We start from the raw sequence: 22,388 nt of genomic DNA, 5'->3' as shown, positions 1-22,388 counted from the left end.
ATCTTCTCACAGTTTTGGGGTCCACTGGCTGCCAGCTTATTCAGAATGGCCTCAACTCCTCTCTGCATGGTCTTAGTGGACTCTCTCCCTGGCAATATTGTGAAAACATGCCCAGGCTAATCAGATGGAAAATGAAAGCAGACACATACAAGGCCTCTTGAAGCCTAGGTTCAGAATTAACCTTTTGTCACTTTTGTTTTAGCCAATGAATGTGGCAAGCCACAAGCCAGCCTGTTTCAAGGGGTGGGAAAATTGCAGCTCCTCTCATCAATAAGTAGAGTCTGTAAGTAATATTGCAAAGGGTATGGATACAAGGAAGAAGAACCTACTTCCAGCATTGGCTTCACACTGGGTACTTGTCCTTGAAAGTACCAAGATAAATAAAACACTATACTGTGGCATCCTTGAAGTCATAGATTGTGAAGAAATTAGGAACCCAACTATAATGATGTGGGTCAATGTAAGAGAAAAGGGAACCATGGAAGACTTCAAGATCTGGTCCTAATGCCTCTTCTCCTGTGAGAATTAACATTTTAACAGACTGTGGGGAGCAAAGGCACAAGGCAAGAACTATGTGATGTACTTAGAAAATTCCACAAGCACCAAGTGTGTGTAGGATGGGAATGTGAGGGGGCATATTATTTCACTGGAAGACCTTAATTTATCCCATACCTGCTTTTCCAGCCTTTTCTCTCACTGAAAAGGATAGGTTTTAGATCTCTATTCACCACCCCCAGCCCCACCAAAAAAAAACCCAGACAAAATGAGTTAATGGAACTAATTAGGAAAAATGTTAGGATATACTGGAGAGATAAATATAAGGAACAAGTTTTGTTTGCTGCTTTGTTTTTACCATTAGATTATTTAAATTACCAAATCTCCTTCAACTCTTATGAAAACCATCTGTAAAATCAAACCCTTTAATAAAAACTTAAAGTTGGTCCATTCCAATAAGTAAGCACTCCTGTAGGAGACACCTTTGGTTGTCTATGCTGTAATAAAAGACAAAACCTACAAAAAAGAATGTGGATGAAGAAGTTTACAATGCCAGATATGCATTTTCTCACTCCCCTGTTCACTAAAACATGGGCATGTGACCCACTCCAGTCCAGATTTCCCTGAGAATTTACAGGAGGCTTCCGGGAAACTTTTCCTTCCTAGTTGAAAATCAAAGAATCTATTGTGGAAAAAAAAATGTTTTATTTGGCCAAATGTTGTCTACCTGCACTATCTGGAATTGTTAAAGCCATCTTATAGCCATAAATTGAGAATTAAGCCTAAATGAGATTAAGCCTCAATGCTAACAATTGTCATGGGAAAATATTAAATTTTCTCATGGGCTAAGGCCAGGGATCAATAAATGAAAGGTTGGGTGAATGGTTTTAGATAAGTAGTTCACAGATTTAATGTACTTTGTGTGTGAAAGTTCATCACTGAAAAGCCCATGTCCTGAAATCTTTGCATGAGGAAATTCCTAGCTTAGAATCTTGTCTGCCTCCATAGTCCATGAAGTATGAACAAACGTTTATAAACAAAATTACACAAAAGCATATAGGTTTTATCAGTGTGCTGTCAATTACATACTGCCAATCAACTTATAATTCAGCACCAATTTTATAGATATGCATTATAGTATCTTTGCTTCTTAATCTGCTGAAAGTATATTATATCATAAAGAAAATGAGGATAGGAAGTCAGACCTGAGATTAATTCCTTATTCTCCCATGTTGAACTATCCATTTATTTAATACATAGGTATAGAGCCCTCATGAGTCAAAGCACACTGTTGGGTACTAAAAATACATGGTAAACAACAATGATATGGTCCACATCCTCCTGAGACTTGCAGTCCCATGAGAAAACTTACAGTCCAGTCAGGCAAGAGAAAAAACTAAAAGGCATCAAAATTGGAAAAGAGAAATGAGCAATTAAAATTATTTTAATGTTTATCAAGAAAAACACTGGAAAACAAATTATGGGGTTAGAAAGTCATTAAGATTATCAAATACTATTATGAAAAACTATACACTAATAAGCTGGAAAACCTAGAGTAAATGGATACATTCCTGAAGTTCCAGTCAGGAAAAAATAGAAAACCTAAACAGTCCAATAATGAATAATAAGATTGAATCAGTAATAAAAACTTTCTCAGAAAGAAAAGCCCAGAAACACAAGGCTTCACTGCCAAATGCCACCAAACTCACAAAGAAGAACTAATATCAACTATCCTCAAATTATTTCCAAAAAAATCAGAGAAGGGAATTCTCTTCGACTCATTCTACAAGCCCAGCATTACTCTGATACCAAAACTATACAATGATGCAACCAAAAAAGATAACTACAGGCCAATACCCCTAATGAACATAGATAAAAAATCCTCAACAAAATACTAGCAAACCAAATCAAACAGCACATCAAAAAGATGATATATCATGAGCAAGTGAGATTCATCCCAGGGATGCAAGGATGGTTCAAGACATGCAAATAAACAAACATGACACATCAACAGAAGGAAAAAAATCATATAATTATGTCAATAGAAGTAAAAAAAGCATTTGATAAAATTTAACATCCTTTCCTGATAAAAACTCTCAGCAAACTAGGAATAGAAGGAACATACCACAACATAATAAAGATCATATAAGACAAACTCACCGCTAACATCACACTGAGTGGAGAAAAGCTGAAAGCCTTTCCTCTAAGAACTGAAACAAGACAAGGATGTCCACTTTCACTACTCTCATTCAACATAGTACCGAAAGTCCTAGCCAGAGCAATTGGGTAAGAGAAAAAACTAAAAGGCATTCAAACTGGAAAAGAAAAAGTCAAAGTGTGCCTCTTGCAGATGACATATTATATCCAGAAAAACCTAAAGACTACACCAAAAAAACCTTAGATTTGAAAAATGCTTCAGTAAATTTATAGAATATAAAAAAATCAACAAATAACAGTAATATTAATATATACCAAAAATGAACTGCCTGGGAAAAAAATTGAGAAAATAATTCCATTTATAATAGCTATCAAATAAAATACCTAGGAGTATATCTAACCAAGAAGATGGAAAACTTCTACAAGGAAAACTACAAAATACTGATGAAGGAAATGGATAAGGACACAAGTGCAAAGATATGCCATGCTCATGAATCAAAAGATTATTGTAAATAATGATGAGTTCATGTCCTTTGTGGGGATATGGATGAAGCTGGAAACCATCATTCTCAGCAAACTATCACAAGGACAAAAAACCAAACACTGCATGTTCTCACTCATAGGTGGGAATTGAACAATGAGAACACATGGACACAGGAAGGGGAACATCACATACCGGGGCCTGTTGTGGGGTGGGGGGAGTGAGGAGGGATAGCATTAGGAGATATACCTAATGTTAAATGATGAGTTAATGGGTGCAGCACACCAACATGGCACATGTGTATATATGTAACTAACCTGCACATTGTACACATGTACCCTAAAACTTAAAGTATAATAAAAAAAAGAATATTGTCAAAATGGTCATACTGCTCAAAGTCATCTACAGATTCAATGCAATCCTTATCAAAATACCAATGTCATTTTTCATAGATATATAAAAAAAATCCTAAAATTCATATGGAACCAAAAAAGAACTCAACTAGCCAAAGCAATTCTGAACAGAAATAACTGAGCTGGAGGCAAATTACCTGACTTTGAAATATATTACAAGGCTATACTAACCAAAATACCATGGTAGGTATAAAAACAGATGGAACAGAATAGAGAACCCAAATCCACATATTTATAGCCAACCAATTTTCAACAAAGGTGCCAAGAACATACGTTGCAGAAAGGACACCCTCTTCAATAAATGGTGCTGGAAAAATTGGATATTCATATGCACAAAATAAAGCAAGACTCCTATATCTCACCATATACAAAAATTAACTCAGAATGGATTAAAGGCTTAAATGTAAGACACGAAACTAGAAGACTACTAAAAGTTTACAGAGGAAACGCTCCAGGACACTGGTCTAGGAAAAGATTTCATTAAAAAAGACCTCAAAAACACAGGCAACAAAATAAAAAATAGATGAAACTATATCGAACTAAAAATCTTCTGCACATCAAAAAAAATCAACAGAGTGAAGAGACAACCTACACACTGAAATAAAGTATTTACAAACTATTCATCTGACATGGGACTAATATTCAGAGTATAAAAGAAACTCAATTTAATGGCAAAAAAACAAAATCTCATTAAGAAGTGGGCAAAAACAGAATGGCAAAAATGTCAAGAAATAATAGATGCTGGGGAGGCTGTGAAGAAATAGGAATACTTTTACACTGTTGGTGGGAATTATTTCAACCATTGTGGAAGACAGTGTGGCGATTCCTCAAGGATCTAGAACCAGAAACACCATTTAACTTAGCAATCCCATTACAGCGTATATACCCAAAGGAACACAAATCATTCTACTATAAAGACACATGCACACACATGCTTATTGCAGGACTATTTACAATAGCAAAGACATAAACATACCCAAATGTCCATCAATGATAAACCATATGAAGAAAATGTGGTACATATACACCATGGAATACTATGCAGCCATAAAAAGGAATGAGATGATGTTCTTCACAGGGACATGGATAAAGCTGGATGCCATCATCTTCAGCAAACGAACACAGGAACAGACAACCAAACACTGCATGTTTTCACTCATAAGTGGGAGTTGAGCAATGAGAACAGACAGACACTGGGAGGGGAATGACATAAACCAGGGCCAGTCAGGGGGCTAGGTGGCAAGGGGAGGGAAAGCATTAGGTCAAATAACTAATGCATGCAGGGCTTAAAACCTAGATGACGGGTTGATAGGTGCTGCAAACCACCATGGCACACATATACCTATGTAGCAAACCTACACATTCTGCACTTGTATCCTGGAACTTAAATAAAACACAAATAAAAAAATTAAATGTGGGGAAAGGAAAAGACACTTCTCAAAAGAAGACATACACATGGCCAACAGGTGTATAAAAAATGCTCACCAGCATTTTTTCACTTATTCACTAATAAGGAAAATACAAATTAAAACCACAATGGGATATGTTGGACCAGTCAGAATGGCTATTAATAAAAAGATTAAACAAAAAAACAGGTGCTATCAAGAATGCAGAGAAAAAGGAACTTTTATACACTTTTGGTGGGAATGTAAATTAGTAGAGACACTACGGAAAACAGTATGGAGATTTTTCAAAATACTAAAATTAGAATTACCATGTGATCCAGCAATCCCACTACTGGGTATTTATCCAAAGGAAAAGAAAAATAGAATAACAAATGAATACCTGCACTTCCATGTTTATTGCAGCACCATTCACAATAACCAAGATGTGGAATCAACCTAAGTGTCCAACAACGGATGAAGGGATAAAGAAAATATGGTATATGTACAATGAAATATTATTTGGCCAAAAAAATGAAATTATGTAATTTGCAGCAGCATGGATGGAACTAGACATCATTATGTTAAGTGAAACAAACCAGGCACAGAAAGACAAATATCATATGTTCTTACTCACATATGAGAGCCTAAAAAGCTCATCTCATGGAGATAGAGAGTAGAATGATAGATACCAGAGGCTGGAAAGTTTGTGTGTGGAGAGGGATGGGGGATAAAGGTAGGTTGGTTAATGGGTACAATCGCACAGTTAGATAGAAGGAATAACTGCTAATGTTTGATAGGAGAGTAGGGTGACTGTAGTTAACAACAAAGTATTGTATATCTCAAGACAGACAGGACTTGAAATGTTCCCACCAGATAGAAATGATAAATACTTGAGGTGATGGATACCCCAAATACCCAGACTTGATCATTACACATTCTATGCATGTAACAAAATATCACATGTACCCCAAAAATATGTATAAATAGTATGTATCAAATAAAAATTAAAAAGGGTCATCCTGGGGAAATGGTATTTAAGTTTGAGACTGTGGGCTAAGTTCTTTAAGGTTGTTTGTTACATGTAAATTGGAGAAACCTTACAATGTACACAGGATTAAATAACGGTTCAGCATAAGGCTTTGGGGAGAAATTCATAATTATTGTTTGTTTTGCATGTACTCATACTTACTCTATTTCAATTCATCTTACCTGGTCCTAACAGCTTTCTTGGATGTCTCTTATTACATTGTATGCTAGGTGTTCCATAAATGTTCACTGAATAGAACCACCTTGCCTTGTTTACAAATCTAATAAGTTTAGCTTTGGCTTTCATTTCCATTTGGAATGTAGAGGCCATGTTAAAGGCATAAACAAGAAAAAACTGCCTGTTTTCCCATTGTTCTCCTGTGAGCTCTGAAATTTCATCAACCATTATGCAAGAAATGCTTAACCATGAAAAATTAATAAGACTTTTATGCAACTCTCATCAAAATAGGGTAAGAGTGGGAAATTTTTCATCGAAATGTTATTGAGAAGTTCACATTTTTATGTGTGGAATAAAGAAGGTTACTTTATTAATTGGCTCAATGAAGAATTATTTGAACTATTCTCAGCGCTGTAAGATGTACCCTACATTTAGCCTGGACCAGCTTGTCCTGGCAGGTTAAGGCCTTATCTTCTTAGTGAGAGATGACTGTGGTTTATTCAGAAGGCCATGACCCTGATCTGCCAGCTCAAGAGACCAGCAAAGATCCTGCCATAAGTTATAAAGGGCCTTAGATGTCATGCTGAAGACTTTGGGCCTTACCCTATAGCAGCCTAAATTTTTAAATAAGACAATGAAATGATCACATGTATGTTTCATTCAGATAATTCTTTTCGCACTGAAATCCTTGTCTCAAGATCATTTTCTGGGGCAACCTTGCCTAAGGCAATATTGATTTCACAGCCACTTCCTAGAAGAAGTGATACCAGGAAGCACTGATAGGGGAATTAAGAGGTAAAACTGGGAAGGCATGTCAGTAAAGGATACATTATTGAGAAGGTTATTATTGTAGGCAACTAAAGTTCAAATCCACAGGTGACTTCTGAGAGATCAGGTAGAAAACCCATCAGAGTATTTATTAGCCAGCTGAGACAAGGCAGGTAACCCACCCCACCTTCGACACATGGAAATAAAGGAAAAATCTTGAGTGTCTTCAAGGGAAATTCCAGGCCCCTAGCTAGCCTTTGGAATAAATGAGCAACTAATAAGCAATAAATTATTAATAACTTAAACAATAGCCTTCTAAGCAAGTCAGAGTCACAAGGTGTTTTGGATCCCAATAGAAACTAAAAGGCGACATTGTAACATGTGGTTCTGGAGTTGTTTTTTAGAAACCTGGGTAGACCTCAGAGAAGGTAGAACTGAGGACTGAACTCTTGACTGCTGTTCGGTATTCTAAAGTTCTTCCTAAGCGACCTAGAGAGTCACGCTGACAGACAAAACCTTGACATTCCTTTCTGCTGACCCCGAGATTTTAGACAAAACCTTGCTTCCTTAATCCACTGCAAATCTGAAAATCTCTGAATCTGCCTACAACCCATAAGATCCTGCTTCAAAGTATCCTGCCTTTTTGGGCAAAACCAATGTGACTTTGTCTGTAACCTGTCTCCGCACCTTTAAAAACCCGTACACATAAGCTATCAGGAGTTCAAGTCTTAAACATTAGCTACCTGATTCTCCTTGCTTGGTGCCCTGGCAATAAATACCTCAATTTCTCTCACTGCAAATATCATTTTCAGTGTTTGGTTTTGCTGCTTTTGGCAAGCAAGTGGACCCAAGTTCAGTTCATAATACAACTTTTTTTTTTTTTTTTTTTTTTTGAGAGAGAGAGTCTCACTCTGTCGCCAGGCTGGAGTGCAGTGGCGCAATCTCGACTCACTGCAACCTCTGCCTCCCAGGGTCAAGCGATTCTACTGCCTCAGACTCCCAAGTAGCTGAGACTACAGCCAATTTTTGTATTTTTATTAGAGACAGGGTTTCCCCATGTTGGCCAGGATGGTCTCAATCTCTTCCCCTCATAATACAACTCTTATTTATCAATGGCTGAGGGCTGTTCCTGGGAGTGCTCACCGCCCCCACCCCTCAGCCCTTTCTGTCTGCCCATGGCACAGACTTAGCAGTCTGCAGAGGCTGGAAAAAGCTCTGGGGAGAGAGTGTCAGGTGCTTGCTGTAACAAGCCCTTGACAAGTATGGAAACAGTTTAAGTGTTAAGGGGATATAGCAGGGCACTGACGGCATCTGCTACACATCTGTAAATAAGTAAGTTATAAGACCGCTGCTCTTGTCAGGTGAGAAATAGTGAGTACTTCAGCCATAGCAGTGGCAGTGGGAATGGAAAGAGGAGGAAATGTTTGGAAATGAATTTAAGAAAATCAACAGAACGGGCAACCAAAACAATAACAGTGATGAAGAAAAGAGTCCAAACAAACTCCCAGGTCTCTAACTTGAGTGTTAGACTGGATACCATGATCTAGTTTAGGAAACAGAGGAGAAGCCCTCATCCTGTTCCCTGAATGTATGTTAAGTTATAGGCACATCATATTTGAGATAGCTGTCTGTATAGCAAGCTGAGTTTCCCAGGAAGTTGATTCTGGGGTGGAGATTAGCATATGGAAGGCTTATTAGAGAGTGCACTTGGAATCAACTCACGGTGAAGGGAAGAGAAAGTAGCATAACTGAGCAGAGGAGGAAGGTGGGCATCGATGCAATCTCAACGGAAGCCTCAGCCAGCCCTATGAGAAGCACCAAAAATGGAATTACCCTCAGAGTTGTACCCACTTTTGTGGGGCACTTATACCCCTATATTGAGCATTCATTGGAAGGAGGCTGACCCAAAAAAGGGACGTGACATTGAGTGAGATAACTCTTCAGCCAACACAATCCCTGAAGACGGCTGACAGCTGTCAATACTCTCCTAGCTGGAGTCATGGGTATTGTATTCCAAAACAGGAATGTGGACAACGCATGGCAGCATCTGCCACAGGCAGTGTTATCAGATGTGTCCAGTTGGTATTTGATGCCTAGATCTAGTGCAAAGAAAAATCAGCTGGCAACACATTTGGAGAGTTCTCAGTTTAAAAGAGTGTCAGTAAGTAACTTGGGCAGATGGTATAGAACAGAGTTCTTTCTGGAACACTCCAAATATGATTACCCTGTGGTAAATAATGGTAACTTTCCTTGCTTAGAAAAAGGGCAAATAATGTCATTATAACACCATATAGTGGGTTATAGATTATCTGCTGACAATAAAACATAGGGAAATGTAATTTAATTGCTTCATTTCAAAGGTGGATAAGTAAAATAGTAGAAATGTTATGAAGAGCATAAACATATAGTAGGAATAATGTTTTTCTCTTGGTGTGTATATGAGAATCATAACAAAAGAAATTACCCAATTTTTCTGTCAACTTCCTTTTCATATTAGATAAGGTCTATAAAAGTGTGATTAAAGAAAATATGGTTTTTAATACTCATGACAAGTATAGCAATTTGGAACAAAAATGTGAAATGTTTATCTAATAAATGCTGTGTTCCACATGATGAAAAACTAAAAGTTTAAAAAAAGGCAAAAATACTAACAAGTATAAATAGTATTTCCCAAGGACAACCTAGCCAAGGGTATAAAAAAAAGAACTGAGATCACTCTAACTAGTAAAACAGTTTCCCCTGGTACTTATCCTCTGATCTCCCCAGGGTCACTGACACTTCTTTCTGAAAATCTCTGCAAAGGAAGTATAATATAATGGGCCAAAGTGCTGATTTGGGAGTTAGACTGCCTCCTTTTCCACTTGCTAGACCTGATCAAGCTATGCGCAAGTCTCTCAACTTCTCTGTATCTCAGTTTTCTTATCTATAAAATGAGGTTAATAAAAAAAAACCCTGCTTCTCAGTGATACTGCAAAATGCTTACTGGCACATAGTAATCTTTCAAAAAGTTGTTATTATAAGTCATTGCTATTATTTGGCTGGAAAGACCTGTGCAAAGCTACATGGGTGCCTTACTTCTGCACTCAGAGCTTGTCAGAAAAAACAGTCATTGGCAGACCTCCTACCAGGGAAACAGGGCTAAAGTCCTCAAGATGCCAAAGCCACTTCTGCTGTTAATGTCTGATGCTGGTGAACAATTAAATTTCATTGTGCCAAGAAGTAAATATGAATTCCACATCTTAACTTCCCTATGTGGCAATAACCAAAACAGAGACAACCTAATAAAGCACCAGTTTTCCCTTTTCGCTCAACTCAGGCATCATAAATTGTGGTAACTCTGACTAGAAGGCTCCCCTGTGAGAGTCTCCATCTCAAAGGTTCAGTGGGTTTCATACAGTCATCCAGATTCAACACCAACTGGCTTGCAGTTGCAAGGCAGCATTGTGCGTGTGAAATATATCTTACAGCCTTAGTGTGCTAAGTCACAGGTATTTTATTCTGTGAAAGAAGAAATCACAAATGACCAAAGATCCTGATGCTTCCCTTTCAGGAGGTTCTTCCTGACATCAAGATCTACTAGTTTTTAAACTAAACTATATGTCAATATGTCCATACCTGCATCTGGAGGAGGGAAGACAGAGATGGTGCCCAGGCATTCCTAAGCAGCACATCCCTGCCTACTACCTTTGGATCCCCTAGAAAGCCCGTTGCTTACAGGGATGGTCTTTTCCAACTTACAAAACACACTTTCCACCCTCTTGTATCCACAGAGAGATTTACTTTCTCCCAACTTTGTTTCACACTCTCAAATCCAAGTCACAGACACCCTCCACCTACCCTATGACTGAAGAGGAGTTGTTCAAACCTCCCTTCAGTGAGTCTTCCTTAGCGGCCTTCCTCATTTCCTCTGGCAAGTACAGTCATGGAAGACCTTCCCTCACACAGCTCTCCAAGTATTCCAGAAGTGCCTGAATCATAAAATCAGTCCAATATAGGCACATTCTGTTTTCCTGATTCAAACGAAAAGAATCAGGAAACTGTTATAGGGGGTTAAGGGGGACATGAGATTATAAAATAAATGGAAGCAGGAACAGAAATGAACTTGGCAAGATTTCTTCAATGGTGGTGTGAGAAACTCTGCAGAGCTTTTCTCAGAAAAACTATTAATGATGAAAATTATTCTTTAGGAAAATTAAAATTTCTAAAAATTTCCAGAATACAGCAAGTGTATGAATGTTTATTCAAGAAAATCCATTAAATCTCTATAAAATGGTGACAGTCTGTCACGTTTCAATTATGACAGGCTCCTTTACCCCTCCCTCTGCCCTCAGCTCTGTGCTATGAAAGCTCTACTCTGGATGTACACAGCCAAGAAAAAGATCCCTCTCCCTCCCCCAGCTCCCAGACTTCTTCTACCTAGCCTTCACTTATAGGGTAGAAGTCTACTCTGGGTGTGGCAGGAAGAGAATGCTAGCTCTGATTAGCCTTGCATCAATGGACCTTTCATACAGGAAGAGGTAAACCAGGAAGACCAGGAGCTACTGCTCTTACCATTGACCTGCTTGCAGAGGAGGGCTATCACTCTTCGAGAAGCAGGCTACAGTCCCTGCCCCCAGAAGTAATGACACAGAATTTCTACCATGGGGGAGAAGCAGGCAACAGCAACAGAGAGCTCAAAAGTTTTCCCTAAGGGAATTGGTTTTAATTTGAACAGAACAGGGAATTTCAAGCAAAGGATAATGTCAAAAAATGGAGATTTGGTACCAGGCATGGTGGCTCAGGCCTGTAATCCCAGCACTTTGGGAGGCTGAGGCAGGTGGATCAACTGAGGTCATGAGTTCAAGGCCAGCCTGACCAACATGATGAAACCCTGTCTCTACTAAAAATACAAAACTAGCCAGGCATGGTGGTACGTGCCTGTAATCCCAGCTACTCAGGAGGCTGAAGCAGGAGAATCACCTGAACCTGGGAGGCAGAGGTTGCAGTGAGCCGAGATCATGCCATTGCACTCCAGCCTGGGCAATAGCAAAACTCTATCTCAAAAAAAAATAAAATAAAATAAATGTTGATGAGCAATTAATCAACTAGTGAATTGGTGGGTAGCTCTGTGATAGCAACAAGCAAAATCATAAACCAAATCATTTAGCAGAGAGAATCAGATAAAGATACAGCTAAAAAGAGATCTCCTGAGGGGGAAACAAGCCTCAAAGACTACCTCGGCAAAATGGCCAAGAATTGGCTCAGACTGTGGAACAATTTATGTTTTAGGATATTCTTGAAAACATTAGAGCAATCAGTAATTACTAGACGCTAACAACTGGGTGTGAAACCAATAGAGGCAAACCAGATAAAAGCTTAACAGGGAGATCAGAGAAAGAGACACTCAAGAGAGCGCCTAAAACCTATGTCATCCCTGGGGTGGGAGGTAAGGGGGTCAGAGCAACTATGCACATTCCCAAGGTTGTACCTTTTAAGAAGCAACATTGGAGGCTACACAGTTTGGAGGAAATAAACTTCATTAAGATAATCCAGACAAAGTCACTAAAGAAATTAACAAGCAAAAAAGCAAATAAAAATTAGCCCCAGAGAAGTAGTAGGAAAATAAGTATCCAGAGTTGCTTTCAATCAAAATATCAAGCTTTCAACCAGAATTTATGAGAAATACAAAGTACGAAGAAAGTGTGACCCACACAAGAAAAAAAGGGCAACAGAAATAGCCTTTGAAAGAGCCCATATGGCAGATTTAGCAAACAAAGACTTAGAGGCAGCTATTATAAATACATTCAAAGAACTAAAGGCCGGGCACAGTGCCTCAGTCCCATAATCCCAGCACTTTGGGAGGCCGAGAGGGGCGGATCACCGGAGGTCAGGAGTTTGAGACCAGCCTGGCCAATATAGGGAAACCGGTCTCTACTAAAAATACAAAAATTAGCTGAGCATGGTGGTACACACCTGTAATCCAAGCTAATGGAGAGGCTGAAGCAGGATAATCACTTGAACCTGGGAGGTGGAGGCTGCAGTGAGTTGAGATCACACCACTGCACTCCAGCCTGGGTGACAGAGTGAGACTATGTCTCAAAAAAAAAAAACCAAAACAACAAAACAACAACAACAACAACAACAAAAACTAAGGAATATAATGCTCAAAGAAGTAAAGGGGTATACAATAATGTCTCATCATAAAGGATATCAAAAGAGATAGAAATTATTTTAAAAGAACCAAATGGACATTGTTTTAGTTGAAACATACAATAACCTAAATACAATAACCTCAAGTATATAGAAATTAACTATATACTTGAGATGTCAGAAAAAACATCAGTGAACTTTAAGTGATGAATTAAGATTATGCACTCTGAAGAACAGGAAAAAAAAGGCAAAAAATGAACAAAGCCTCAGAGAAATGTGGGACACCTCTAAATATACCACATGAAAGTAGTGGGAACTCCAGGGGGAGAGGAGAGACAGAAATGTGCAGAAAAGTATTTTAAGAAATAATAGCTTAAGATTTCCCAAACTTGATTAAACACATTTATCTATACATGCCAGATGCTCAGTGAAATCCAAGTTACATAAATGCAAATATAAAATAGATGCATCAGAGTAAAAATGTTAAAATGCCAAAAGAAAATCTTGAGAATGAAAAAGAACTTTTCACATACAAGGGAAACTCAATAAAAAATGTCAACTGACTTATCAGAAAAAAAAAAAAAGGAGACCAGAAGCAGTGAGATGATATTTTCAAAGTGCTGAAAGAAAAAGGAAATGTCAACCAAGAATTCTCACCACTCCTATTCAATATTTTCCTAAAAGTGCTGGCAAAGACAATATGACAAGAAAAGGAAATAAAAGCTATACACATTGTGAAAGAAGAACTAAAACTATTTGTTCACAGGTGATTTTATTGTCTATGTAAATAATTCCAAAAAAACATTGACAAAACAGCCCCTAGAATAAATGAGTATGTCAAGCTTAAATGATACAAAGCTTAATATGTAAAAGTCAACTGAATGATCAATTCAAATTTGAAATTAAAAGCATAACACCATTTAAACTGGAACCAAAAATTCAATATTTAGACACAAATCTAAAAAATATGTATGAGATCTATGTGAAGAAAACTAAAAAAATTTTTTTTTTTTTTTTTTTTTTTTTGAGACAGAGCCTTGCTCTGTCTCCCAGGCTGGAGTGCAGTGGCACAATCTCAGCTCACTGAAAGCTCCACCTCCTGGGTTCACGCCATTCTCCTGCCTCAGCCTCCCAAGTAGCTGGGACTACAGGTGCCCGCCACCATGCTTAGCTAATTTTTTGTATTTTTTTTTTTAGTAGAGACGGGGTTTCACCATGTTAGCCAGGATGGTTTCGATCTCCTGACTTTGTGATCTGCCCAGCTCAGCCTCCCAAAGTGCTGGGATTACAGGCATGAGCCACTGCATCCAGCCAAAAAAGCTAAAAGACTTTGATGACAGAAAACAAACATCTGAAATAAATGAAAAGATATTCCATATTCATGGATACAAAGGCTAAATATTCTTAAGATGTCAATTCCTGCCAACTTGATCTGCAGATTTAATGCAAACCCGGTCAAAATCCCAGCAAGTTTCCTTGTAGATATGGACAAACTGATTCTAAAGTTTATATAAAGAGGCAAAAATCCAAAATAGCTGATAATAAAGACAAACAAAATCAAATGACTAACGCTATCTGACTGCAAGATTTACTATCAAGCTAAAGGAATCAAGATAGTGTGGTATTAGTAAAAGAACAGACAAGTCAATGGAACACAACACAGAGCCCAAGAATAGACCCACACAAATGAGGTCAACTAATATTTGAGAAAAAAAGGAAAGGCAATCCAAAGGAGAAAAGATGCTTTTTAACAAGTGGTGCTGGAACAATGGAATTTTTACAGATAAAATAAATAAGTGAATCTAGATACAAACCTCATACCTTTCACAAAAATTAACTCAAAATGGATGGTAGACCTAAATGCAAAACACAAAACATAAAATTCCTAGAAGATAAAACAAGAGAAAATCTAGATGACCTTCTCCTTGGCAATGAGTTTATAGATACAATACAAAAAACCAATCCATGAAATAAACTATTAAAATTATGAATTTCTGCCGTTTTCTGTAAGTTACTGTTAAGAGAATGAGAAGACAAGACCATACTGGGAGAGAATTTTGCAAAACATGTATCTTAAATTGAACTTATATCCAAAATATAAAAGGACTTTTAAAACTCAGTAAGAAATCAACCCTATTAAAAAGTAGACAAAATCTCTGAATACGTATCTCACCAAAAAAGATATAAAGATGGCATAAAGCATGTTTTTAAATGTTCAACATTATATTTAATCAGGGAATTGCAAATTAAAACAATGAGATACCACTACACAACTATTAGAATGACCAAAATCCAAAATACTGACAACACCAAATGCTGGCAACAATGTACAGCAGCCGGAAACTTATTCAATGCTGACGTGCCTGCAAAATAGTACAGCCAATCTGAAAAATGGTTTGTCATTTCTTACAAAACTAAACATACTCTTATCTTTCAGCAAACATGTTCCTAAGTATTTACCCAAATGAGTTGAAAACCTCCACACAAAAACCTGCATGCAAATGTTTATAGCAACTTTTTTGATAATTTCCAAACTTTGGAAGCAATCAAGTTATCCTTCAATAGATAAACTGTGGTACGTTAATGCAATGGAATATTATTTAGCAATATAGCTCATTTAAAAATAAATGAAAAGACATGTAGGAAGTTAAAATGTACATGGCTAAATGAAAGACGACAATCTGAAAATACAACACACTGTGTGATTCCAACAATAAAATGTTCTGGAAAATGCAAAAAGGTAAAAAGAGCAGTGGTTGCTAGAGCTGGAGAGAGGTCAAGGGAGTAGGGATGATTAGGGGATTTGCACAGATGATTTTTAGGGCAGTGAGACTATTTTATATGTTATATGTTACCGTGATGGTGGATACATGACATCATGCATTTGGCAAAATCTGTAGAACTGAAAACCACAAAAGGTGACCCCGATGAAAACTACAGACTACTTTTAATTCCAGGATAAATGTGTAGGATGCATAGGTTTGTTACATAGGTGAACATATGCCATGGTGATTTCCTGCACCTGTCAACCCATCACCCTAGGTAGTAAGCCCAGCATGCATTAGCTATTTTTCCTGATGCTCTCCCTCCCCCTGGCTGCCCAGTATGACAGGCTCCAGTGTGTGTTGTTCCCCTCCCTGTGTCCATGTGTTCTCATTGTTTAACCCCCACTTATCAGTGAGAATGTACGGTGTTTGGTTTTTTGTTCCTACATTAGTTTGCTGAGGATAATGGCTTCCAGCTCCATCCATGTCCCTGCGAAGGACATGATTTCATTCCTTTTTATGGCTGCATAGTATTCCATGGTATATATGTACCACATTTTCTTTATCCAGGCTATCATTAATGGGCATTTGGGTTGATTCCACATCCATGCTATTGCGAATAGTGCTGCAGTGAACATACGCATGCATGTATCTATATAATAAAATGATTTCTATTCCTTTGGGTATGTATCCAGTAATGGGATTGCTGGGTCAAATGGTAGTTCTGGTTCTAGGTCTTTCAGGAATCGCCAAACTGTCTTCCAGAATGGTTCAACTTATTTATATTCTCACCAACTGTGTAAAAGTGTTCCTATTTCTCCACAACCTCATCAGCATCTGTTGTTTGACATTTTAATAATCACCATTCTGATTGGCATGAGATGGTATCTCATTATAGTTTTGATTTGCATTTGTCTAATGATCAGTGATGTTAAGCATTTTTTCATATGTTTATTGGCCACATAAATGTCTTCTTTTGAGAAGTTTCTATTCATGTCATTTGCCCACTTTTTGACAGAGTTTTTTCTTGTAAATTTAAGTTCCTTATAGATTCTGGATATTAGACTTTTGTCAGATTGCAAAAATTTTCTCCCATTCTGTAGATTGTCAGTTCACTCCAATGATAGTTTCTTTTGCTGTGCAGAAGCTCTTTAATTAGATCCCATTTGTCAATTTTGGCTTTTGTTTCAATTGCTTTTTACATTTTTGTCATGAAATCTTTGCCCATGACTATGTCCTAAATAGTATTGCCTAGATTTTCTTCTAGGGTTTTTATGGTTTTGGGTTTTAAATGTAAGTCTTTAACCCATCTTGAGTTAACTTTTGTATAAGGTATAAGGAAGGGGTGTGGTTTCAATTTTCTGCAGATGGCTAGCTAGTTTTTCCAGCACCATTTATTAAACAGGGAATCATTTCCCCATTGCTTGTTTTTGTCAGGTTTGTTGAAAATCAGATGGTGTAGATGTGTGGTCTTGTTTCTGAGCTCTCTATTCAGTTCCATTGGTCTATGTGCCTATTTTTGTACCAGGACTGTATTAGTCCATTCTCATGCTACTAAGACATACCTGAGACTGGGTAATTTATAAAGAAAAGAGGTTTAACTGACTCACAGTACAGCATGGCCGGAGAGGCCTCAGGAACTTATAATCATGGCAGAAGTGGAAGCAAACACATCCTTCCTCACATGGCAGCAGAAAGGAGAAGCAAAAGGGGGTAAAACCCCTTATAAAACCATCAGGTCTTGTGAGAACTCACTATCGCAAGAACAGCATAAGTGTAACCATACCCATGATTAAATTATCTCCCACAGGGTTCCTCCTACAACACATGGGGATTATGGGAACTACAATTCAAGATAAGATTTGGGTGGGTACACAGCCAAACCATATCAAGTACCATGCTGTTTTGTTTACTGTAGCCTTGTAGTATAGTCTGAAGTCAGAGCATAATGCCTCCATCTTTGTTCTTTTTGCTTATGATTGTCTTGGCTATACAGGCTTTTTTTTGTTCCATATGAATTTTAAACTAGTTTTTTCTAATTCTGTGAAGAATATGACCTCAATTTGTTTATATCTGCAAAGACCCCCTTTCAAAATGATATCACATTCATAGTTATCAGGGTTAAGACTTCAACATATCTTATTGGAGGACAAATTTAACCCATGACAAAGAATATCTATTAGTAAAAAAAAACCCCACAGATAACATCATACTTAATAGTGAAAGAGTAAATGCATATCCCCTAAGGTCACAAACAGGATAAGAGTGTCTGTTCCTGCCACTTCTATTCAGATTTGTACTATAGTTCCTAGCTAGGGATATAAGGCAAGAAAAAAGAATGAAAGACAGCCAGACCTAAAAGGAAGATGTAAAACTATGTTTGCAGATGACAATTTTGTATGTAACACAATTTTAGGAATTCAATCAAACACTAATAGAATGAATAAACAAATTTAGAAAGACTGCAGGATACAAGGTCAAAGTATAAAATCAATTGTATTTCTATGCACTGGCAATAATCTAAAAATGAAGCAAATCAAATCCATGTACAATAGCATCAAAAAGAATAAAATATCTCCAAAAATAGCAAAATAGTTCAATACCTGTACACTGAAAACTACAAAACTTCATTGAAAGAAATTAAAAATATAAATAATTATAAAGACATTCCATTTTCATGGATTGGAAGACTTAATATTGTTAAGATGGCAAAATTCCCCAAATTGATCATTTTCAATATACTGTTATAAAAATCCCAACTGCTTTTTTTTATTTTAAACAAATTCTGTAAGTCATGAGTCTGGGCAGAGTTTATCTGAGTCTTTTACTCATAGTCTCACAAGACTTCAAACAAGGTCTCAGCCAGACTGCATTTCTTTCTGGAGCTTGTGTTCCTCTTCAAGCTCATGTGGTTGATGGCCAAATTTAGTTCTTGTGGCTACAGGACCGAAGGCCTCAGCTCCTAGAGATGATCCACAGTTGCTTACCACATGGCCCTCTCACAACATAGCAGCTCACTTCTCCAAGGCCAGCAGGAGAATCTCTCATGCTAATCTGCAAAGATATGTCTTATAACCACAGGTATGTGTATCCCATCATATTTGTTATGTTTATTGAGTAGAAATAAGTCACCGGTTCTGCCCACACTCAAGTGAAGGAGATTATCCAAGGGTATAACATATTGTGAATTTCTTTAAAGGCAAGACATCCCTTAGAGTTGTCCCACTTGCTGAGCAAGGAGGTAGGAATTATCTGTCTACCAATTCCTATTTGTCATTGGTATGGATGTTCCTGGAGTTGTTATCTTGCTAGCATTCCTGGCCAGGTCCACATTGAGCAAAGTGCATCCAGAGGAAGCCCTCAAGTAGTGAGTCCCATTGCTTAGAATAAGCCTTCAGCATGTTTGAGAACTGTGAGGGCCTGCAAGAAGTTAGCTGGATACTGATAGCACCTGCTGCACTCCTATAAGAGGAAAAGCCTCAGATGAACTTAAAGTTGGGGGTGGGGGGTGGGGGGTGACAACAAATTCAAATACTTTAAACATCTATTTTCTAAAAGATACTTTGAATATCAGGTATAAATACAAAAGGTTGAGATTATAGGATATGGACAAAATACTTGTAATAAATGTATGAAAGTTCTATTATATAACACTAACAATGGTGCTCATAATGTTTAAAGCTTTTGATTTTTTAAAAATCCAAGAAAGTCTTAAAAAAATACTAAGCAGAAAACTTTATAACACATTCCCAGACTCCAGACCTCATCCCAGGTTTTTGGCAGAAACCTTCCCTCAGAGGTGCTGAGCAAAGGTTATGGTGAACATGCCAGAGTGCCACAGGAGAAAAAGTAGGAGTCATAGATGTCTTCAGACTTCCCTGAAACTTGAAGAGATAGATGGAAGACATAAAACGAAAATTCTATCAATCAGTCTCATATGCAAGGTACTTGGTTTCCCCTTGGGGTTCCTCTTTTCTCTGAATACTAATTTGGTCTCCAAAACGAAAAGTGATGAATTCTAGACTATGTCCTTTGGAGTTGAATCCTCTCATAGTCATACCTTAGCCATACCTTTCCCTGGGATTACTATCAACAGAAGCATTTATGGCCAGGGCTGGGTTAGTACCACATCCTCACTGCTCACTCCCTGGTGTGCATTAATAGAACCAAGAATGACATAGCAGTCCATGAAATGGATAAATATGTATAGGTTGATGTCCTGGCTCTCTCAATTACAGACTGTGTGACTTTAAGCAAGCCCCTTAACTGCTTTGTCAGATAGGTTTTCAAATGGTAATAAAGAGATTGAATGAATTCTTAGTTCTCTTCACACTAAATGTCCTGAGCTCATCAGGTCTCTCTAGAATAGCACCCACCTAACAAATTTCTGTGATGATGAAAATGCTATCTGTTCTGTCCCATACAATAACCACTAGCCATATTGAGCAGTTGGAAGAAGGCGAGGACTAAGGAACTGGATTTTTTAATGCCAATTGATTTAACTTTAAATAGCCACATGTGTCTGGTGGCTACTGTACCAGACAGTACAACTCTAATGACAAAAGCATGGGTAGAGAGAATATTTTCTTACTAATATGCAATCAAAACAGTTATTTCATTTTGTTATTCATAGAGTTGTTACAAGGATTGAATGAAAATACATGTAGAGAACTTCAAACAATACCTGGTCCATAGCAAGCACAACATAAATGTTAGCCTTTGTATTAGTCCTCTTATTAGTTGGTGGTTAAATTTTAATTACTAACTAGCTTATTTTTGGCTTTGATAAGATAAACAGATTTATGAAACTCTGAGAAATTATCCCCTTTGGTTCAATATTTATCTGGATGGGAAAAGGAAAAATGGGGCTTATGAGTATGATAGAAACAGTTAACCAATTTCTGACAATTTAACTTATCTGGCAGCATAATCCCAAAAATTTAGACTTGAATTTTCTCTTTATAGAGTAGATTCCATTTGCGATATTTTTTGTATAGTTTCAGCTCCATTTCCTCTGAGCCCTTAAAGGGTCTCAACCTCCTTTTCTGTGGCTCGATAGTTTTACAACCACTGAAAATAGCTCATTTTACCTCTTGTTAGGTGCCCTTCCGAGCAAGATAAGATGGCTAATTACATATGCCATTAACCAAATGCAATTCCAGCTAATTGACAAAAAATATTCTATAGCAGCAATTTTTGAAGAACAAAGTTGTATGAAATACAAGGTCATACTTCAGAAGTTTGTCCCCAGGAACAAAGAATTCTAAACATTTACTGTCTTCCTGCAAATTCTGCTAAAATCTATGCCTATTATATGATATCCCAGAACTGTGGAGCTTCATTATTTAACCAAAATTGAGGGTGTCTGCTACATACAAGAAGCTCTGCTAAGCATCATGAAGGAAACAAATGTATCTAAGATGTAGTCCCTGACTCTCAAGATGCTTGCATTCTCTCTTCTACTTATAATGCTTCGGTGGGTCCCCTTAACCCCTAGGATGGTATACTTAGCACAGGTCATAATCCATGGTGCCATAGCCCCAGCTTTCCTACCCAGCCTGTCTCCTCCGATGGGTCCCATGTTTCAGTGATGTGAGAATACTCTGTGCTCTTTCATCAGTGCCCTCCTGCAGCACATGCAAGAACTAACCCCCACATCACTCAACCAACACTCATTAAAGTCCAGTCTCATTTTACCCTGACACACACACACCCCATTCATTCACCACTTCTTAAATCCTTACATGATTTCTTCTATGATAACTGCCCCAAAGCCTTTCTCTTTTCTTTCTGCTGACATTGCAGCTTGAGCATAACAATATGGCAATGGCTGTGATGGAAATAATGTTTTGTGAATCATTCAACCTTGAATCATAAGTTCCTTGAAGACAATGACCAAGTCTTCTCATTTTTATAACCTCAGGTCCTAGACAGAGGAGGTTTCCAAAGTTTACTTAATAACTATAAAAATGAGATTACTATGTGATTGAACTAGATTGCAAAGCAAAATATCACAAGATACATTCAGATTTTCAAATAAATTTCCATGGGAATTTAAATGGGATATAGGTTCATGTAATAAGATGTATCAGAAAAATTTCATCATTTTTGCTTAAGGTGACAACTAAATCAGTCCCTGAAGTTAAAGGCAGAGATGAGAAGAAAATCATATCACACATGGCAGACAGGATCTAAGAGTTAACCACTGTTACCAATATTTATTTACTCACTCCATGACCATCTATTTGCTGAGTGCTTTGAGAAATCCAGGGAGAATGCATAATTTCTGCCCTTAAGGATCTCTAGATGTAACAGAGCAGATAAGAGTCTTTGTGTATTCTTATATAGAAGGATATACTTTAATATGTTATATTTATATTTATATAATATCTATAAGCTTATATTTAATGTAATATATAATACAAGCACATTCTGAGAATGCCATTCAAAAAAAAAATTCAGGTTCTTCCTTCAGAGAGCTCAAAAGATGACCTAATACACAGGCTAGGGGAAAGTGGATGACAGTTTTAGTCAAGCACACACCTTCAAGATGGGATTATTTGTGCTTTTTGCAACCAGAATGTGATATAA

This window comes from Gorilla gorilla, chromosome 16 (genome assembly GCF_029281585.2).
Source record: "Gorilla gorilla gorilla isolate KB3781 chromosome 16, NHGRI_mGorGor1-v2.1_pri, whole genome shotgun sequence".
In the NCBI taxonomy this organism is placed as follows: Eukaryota; Metazoa; Chordata; class Mammalia; order Primates; family Hominidae; genus Gorilla; species Gorilla gorilla.
This window is presented reverse-complemented; position numbering follows the sequence as displayed.